The sequence below is a fragment of the Humulus lupulus genome, chromosome 5 (genome assembly GCF_963169125.1).
Source record: "Humulus lupulus chromosome 5, drHumLupu1.1, whole genome shotgun sequence".
In the NCBI taxonomy this organism is placed as follows: domain Eukaryota; kingdom Viridiplantae; phylum Streptophyta; class Magnoliopsida; order Rosales; family Cannabaceae; genus Humulus; species Humulus lupulus.
In genome coordinates this window covers 234,954,442-234,960,799 of record NC_084797.1, presented here as the reverse complement: position 1 = coordinate 234,960,799, position 6,358 = coordinate 234,954,442, and the positions used below count along the sequence as shown (strand labels likewise).

The window sequence follows — 6,358 nt, the reverse complement described above, 5'->3', positions numbered from 1 at the left end:
GACGAATCACCATGCACCTGTCCTGAACAAGCTTATGAGAGAAATCACCTATAAACTAAGCCCCGGTGACCCTATCGTCACATGGCTAGAGGGAGCGATGCTCATTATTGTGACTTTTGGCTATTGTCACCTATTTGTTTGGACTGATAGTCCTGAATGGTTATTATGAACGTTGTTGATATTATATCATGTTTTATTGCGTTTTCTTGCTGGGCCTTGGCTCATGGGTGCTATGTGGTGCAGGTAAAGGAAAGGAAAAGCTTAACCAATCCTGAGTGGAGAGCTTGGGCGATGTGGTGTACATACAGGGCCGCTTGACCGCCACGGTCAAGGAGTTCTCAGAGGGACTAGGGGTTTACCCTACTTTTGCCGCTTAGGCCGGCGGGGATTGTAAATTTGAAACTGTAGCAACTCTTTTGTATTACGAACTACTTGTAAACATTTTGAAAGGCTCATGAGCAGTTTATTTACTTAATGAAATGTACCCTTTCCTTTTTATTGGTTTTTCACCTTAACCTGTTAATGGTACCTAGATCACGTTTTTAACCAAAGGACTCGGGTAGCGAGTCAAATTTCCGGTTCACTGTTCACCGTAACTGTTCTTGGGTAGCTAGGGCGTTACACCTTCTTTATTTTTTCTCTACATCATGCAAATAATTAATTTTGTTAATATATATAATACATGTTAACAAAATATAATTAAAATAATATTTAAATATTTTTGGAGAAGCATACATGTTAATATTTTTATATAGTGCTTGGAGAAGCACTCTAGCACTCTTTAAAAAGTTCTAAAAAATGCATCATCCGATATAGCATATTTTTATAATTTAATCTACTCTTCTTTACTCTATTTTAGAGAAAAGAGAATTATACTTCACTTAGTCTAAGTGCTCTTAATAGATTATGTATAATAACTAGATGGGTAAAATATTGCTCAAAATCCACAAAATGATACTTCTGGCAGATAATGCATAATAACTAAGACATTTAATTAAGCTATAGTAACATAAATCATTCTCCACATTTAGTTGCATACTATTCATTATATAAACTTATTTAATTTTTTTTTTTTTGCGGTTTGACAAAAATACAAACCACAACGGCATCGCGAAGAGTTCTAAACCGTAAATTGCGGTGCGGTGTGGGCAGTTTTATGAACACTCCTACATATATCATAATGGATGTAATTGTTTTCATTTTATTTTTATTTATTTGCAATATGTACAATCTGAAATTAATACTTTCTTGAACTTATACATTAGGATTCAGAATCCATTAACAAAAATTAATGTTGTATTTGTTGTAACAATAATATATGTGTATCGTCAATACACACAAATGAATTGCATGATGTGGTCGACAAAAACAATGAAAAACGCCCACCGTGGGGCTCGAACCCACGACCACAAGGTTAAGAGCCTTGCGCTCTACCAACTGAGCTAGACGGGCTTTTGTTTATACAACAAACGTGTTCACTATTCAACTACGTAGCAAAAGCACACACATGCAAAATTGAAATAAGTGACAAAATTTTATTTAATATCTTTGACTTCTACTACTGCTAGTACTTGACGACTTTCATTTCTTTTTAATAAAAAAAACATTAAATATTTTGTTCTTCCATTATTTAATTGAGGGTTGAAAATGGAGTGACTTGTTTTCAAATGAAATTAGCTTGGCTGCTACGGAACTCTAGAAATCATATATTAAATTTTGACTACAACCCAAGTGGAGAGTGAGTTAGCTGGAGAACTCATATTATTAGAGAGCGTTTGACCCATATTATTATGATAGTTTGGAAAGTCATTCTGTATATGAGATTGAGTGTGATATGGAGTAACTATTTAATTTAGTATGTTTGTCAGATTATATAATTATATAATTAGAATTAATTAAAGAGTCATAATTATATTCTCTAATTCTCATAGTCTTATGAGAATTTTGTGTAATTAAACTGTTTAATTACTAATTATTATTAATTTTAAATAATATTTATTATACAATATTATTTTTCTGTATTTTCACTTGACATTCAAATTGACTCATATTATTATGATAGTTTGGAAAGTCGTTTTGTATATGAGATTGAGTATGACTTGGAGTAATTATTTAATATAGTGTATTTGCCTGACTATGTAATTACATAGTAATTATACAATTAGAGTTAATTAAAGAGTCATAATTATACTCTCTAATTCTCATAGTCTCATAAGAATTTGGTGTAATTAAACTGTTTAATTACTAATCATTATTAATTTTAAATAATATTTATTATACAATATTATTTTTCTGTGTTACCACTTGACATTCAAATACATTTTACATTTTAAAATATAGTGCAATTACTCAAATATATAATTACACGATCTAATAATTACAAAGTTATTTTACCAAACACACAAAAGATACATTATAATATAAGATTTCTTCGTTAGTTCAATTTATCTTTCTAAAAAGGACATTGTGCAATTGTTGATTAGGACACATTTCTTTTTTTGGAGAGTTACTTGATTCGGACATACTTTTACAAAATAAAATAATATTGTGCATCACTTTTATTCAAAATATTAAAATTTTATGAAAGACAAATTTGATTTTTTTTTACTAAAATAATCTATTAACTAAAAAAAATAATTAACTTATACTTATATTCTATGATTTTTTTTTAAGTATAAGGATGTCTAAAAAATTAAAATTTAATTCTACAAGAATAAGAGTGCAATTACTAAGCCTAATTTTTTTTATAAATAATATTAAAAGATTTAAATATATAATTTTTTAAAAATTACATTTGTATTAATTTGGAGTGTCACTTATTTATTTTATTTTAAGGTTAAATCCATTGTATTTGATGTTTTGGGCTGGGATTGAAGACTAAAACTGACTAGATTAATTGAGACAAATTGGCCCAGCACCATAAAGATATGGGACAAAAAAGATTAGATGATTTTTTTTTCAAATGTCTAATTTTGTCACACGTTTCTCTTTAGTGGTTTTTTTTTTTTTTTTTTTAACGTAGGATATATACATTTTTTATTGTTAGTTTGTAATTGTATTGGACTGTGGTCATTTAGTGACTTGTGATTTAATCAAGCAAGAATTTTGTGACCAAATGACCATTAGGTGAAGACGTTGGAGCCACTTTCCACAATCCCAAAGACTTTGGTCGACAAATGACCCCTCTATTGTTCTGTCTACCTAATTTACGCTATTAAAAACAAAAACAGCAAAAAATGATTCTAAAACCAAGTTAATTTAATAGCTACTGGTCCATATGTTCCCTCATAGGCAATCAATACCATCCTATTAGATATAAAATATATTTTTTGTTACTCAAGAAGTTGTATGGTTCAGACTATGAAAAAAGTAGTTGAATTTCTCAACACAAAAAAATGTTGAATTGGGCTCATAACTTGAAAAAAAATCAGAGGGTCTGGGCCATAGGCCCATAGTCCTTTGTTTTTCTTTATCAGAAGTAAACAATATTAGTGTTTACTATGTTGTAAAGAATTTTCTTAACATTCTAGGGAAATTCTTTTATCTCGCATAATGAAAGGCGAAAAAGAATAATAAGAAAAAAGGTGTACATGTGTTGGATTTTCGGGTTTCGGATGCATCGGGTTCGGGTTTTGCGGGTTTCCAGTCGAGAAAAATGGTACCGAATCCGGTCCGAAAATTTTAGATTTTTGTTGGGTTTCGGGTTTGTTCGGACCGCGTTTCGGGTTGGGCTGGGCCTATTAGGTTTAGGGCCGAAAAGCCCAATTTTTCAAATATACCATTTTTTTCAAAAATACCATTTTTTACACTTTTTTAATTTTTAAAGTGTGTTTTTACAAATTGATTTTTTTATGGGTCTTAATAAAAAATTTCAAAAAAAATATAATGTCAAAAGTCCAAAAACACTTCAAATACAAACAAAGTCCAAATTACAAATTACAAACATAAAATATCTCAAAAGCCCCATTATACAACCATAAATAAACATAAAGTTCATAAACTAAAGTATATAACTAGTTAACTACAATCATAATAAAGTCCGTAAGTCTATAACCATAAACATAAAGTCCATGAAAATTAAAAATACAAAGAAAGTCCGTGACCACTCATTTCTTCCTTTCCTTCCTTCCTTTCAAAATTCAAATAAAAAAATTATTAAAGAAAAGAAATCAAGCATAATCAATAACAACACACTAAGTAAAATAAGGCATGAATAAATTCTTACAAGCAGTTATTTCAATTCGTAGATTGTTGTGCAGTTGATGAGGCTGAAAACTGAAAATTGACAGAGGATGAAGTTGGCCCAACACTTGTTGTAGGATCATTGATCATCTCTACAAATATTATTAATATAAAAGATAAATATTACGTTATAAAACATTCACACACTTAAAATAAATATTTATAAGTTGCAAGTTCGACCATGAAAATCCAAATAAAATGTAATAAATTACTTGACTCAAGATACTCTGATGTTTGAAGTGTTTCTTCTTCGTCCATATAGTCTCGAACAATAATGGGTTGATGTGATCCGCTTCACTAGTTATTGAGACAAATTAATCCTTCGACCATCCTTGGGCTTAGTGAGCTTCTAAAAGGATCTAAAATTCAACCTCCTATAGAATGCTGCCTTAAAAGCAATGGTTGTAACCGGTATTTCTAACACATCATGAGCCATGAGTGATAATATCTTATACTTGCACCCACTACTAGCCCACCATCCCAAAACATTAAAATTATCACTTGGTCGCTCAGGCTCCTCTTCCAAATATTTATCGACCTCATTTTTTTTCATTCCATCGTCCTTCTCCAATCTCCGTGTCACAAACTTATCATGCAAATTACGTGACTTCTTGGCACTAGGTCGACCACTAACAGGCATGACGAATGTGGATGAAGCACTAACAATAGACTGAGACCGTAGCTGAGTCATAGATGTCGATGGATGAAGACTTGATGTTGTCTCATTATATTGATCAAACATTGCCTGTATTGTCTTCTCTACCCTTTTCACCATCTCTTTGCACGTCGTCTCATCATAAGTAGCACTAAAGTAATGACTGAGATACTCAAGCTTGTATCTTGGGTCAAGGACCAAGGCAATTAAAAGTGTCGCACTGCAATTATCAAGCTTTCCCCAATACTTGTCATACTTTAGTTTCATGATCATTGCCATTGTCCTCAATAACTCATTCTCATCATCGTCAAATGCTAAGTCATATAGCTCATGTTGCATATTGCAAATCTCAATGAAATACTTATTAGCAGTAACATAAGTAGACCCACTAAACTATAATGTTATTTCGTAAAAAGCCTCCAAAATCCTAAAAAAAACACTAGAGCATTATCCTAATCAAAATCAGTGGGGGGGGCCCCTCCTTTAGTTTTCCATCTTTGTCAACCTCATCAAAATATTTCATTTAATTAGTATTTGTTTGCATCCAGTCAAATGCATTCTGAAGTTTCATTGCACAATTGAGCATTAGATATGTAGAGTTCCACCTTGTTGGGACATCTAAACACATAAGCCCTTTACATTCATTCCTTTCATCCATCACACGCTCCTTAAAAAAATTTAGCCTAGAAGGAGAAGACCTAACGAAGCTCACATCATTTCTAATTGTTGCAATTGACCCATGTTTTTCCTTCAACCCTTCAGTGACAATTAGTTTTACTATATGAGCGCAACACCTCATATGGAAAAACTTTCCATCCAAAATTAGTACATTCTCTTTCTCCTTGAACTTCCTCCTCAAGTATTTAATGGCAACATCATTAGAGGAGGCATTGTCTACCGTAATGCTAAACAACTTAGAGATGCCTCATTCTAAAGGACATAACTTGATCTCATTGCGGTTTCCCCTTTATGATCTACCACTTGGCAAATATTGATAATTCTTTTCTGATACTCCCAAGCATTATCAATCCAATGAGAAGCGATGACCATGTAATTCAAGTTTTGAATGGAAGTCCAAGTATTGGTAGTAATCGATATCCTCTCACGGCTCAAAATATTTTTCAATGTCACCTTCTCCTTCTTATTTAACTTCAATACATCCATAGCAACAGTCATTCGAGAAGGGATCTCAAACCTAAGTTAGAGTGTTTTGACAAATCTTTTGAACCCTTCATCCTCAACATGTCTAAATTGCAACTCATCCAACACAATATATTGTGTGAGGGCTACCCTACAAGCTTCTTTGTTATAAGCTACGGCTACTAAGCTTGTTTTCCCCTCTTTCCCTCCCTTTACATGCTGAAAGCTTAAAGTCTTTTGTTTCTGCTCATCAATCTTAAACAGACTTAGCTCGCATACTTTCTTAAAATGGTTCAAAAAATGACTAGTCTCATGTTTTCT

The 6,358-nt window shown here is 32.0% G+C and overlaps 1 non-coding gene across 1 annotated transcript; it reads right to left on the bottom strand.

The window, feature by feature from the left end:
- Window positions 1-1,379: 1,379 nt before the first annotated feature.
- TRNAK-CUU (transfer RNA lysine (anticodon CUU)) lies at window positions 1,380-1,452 on the bottom strand. The gene has a single exon. It is a non-coding gene; the product is annotated as a tRNA-Lys (tRNA).
- Window positions 1,453-6,358: the final 4,906 nt, after the last annotated feature.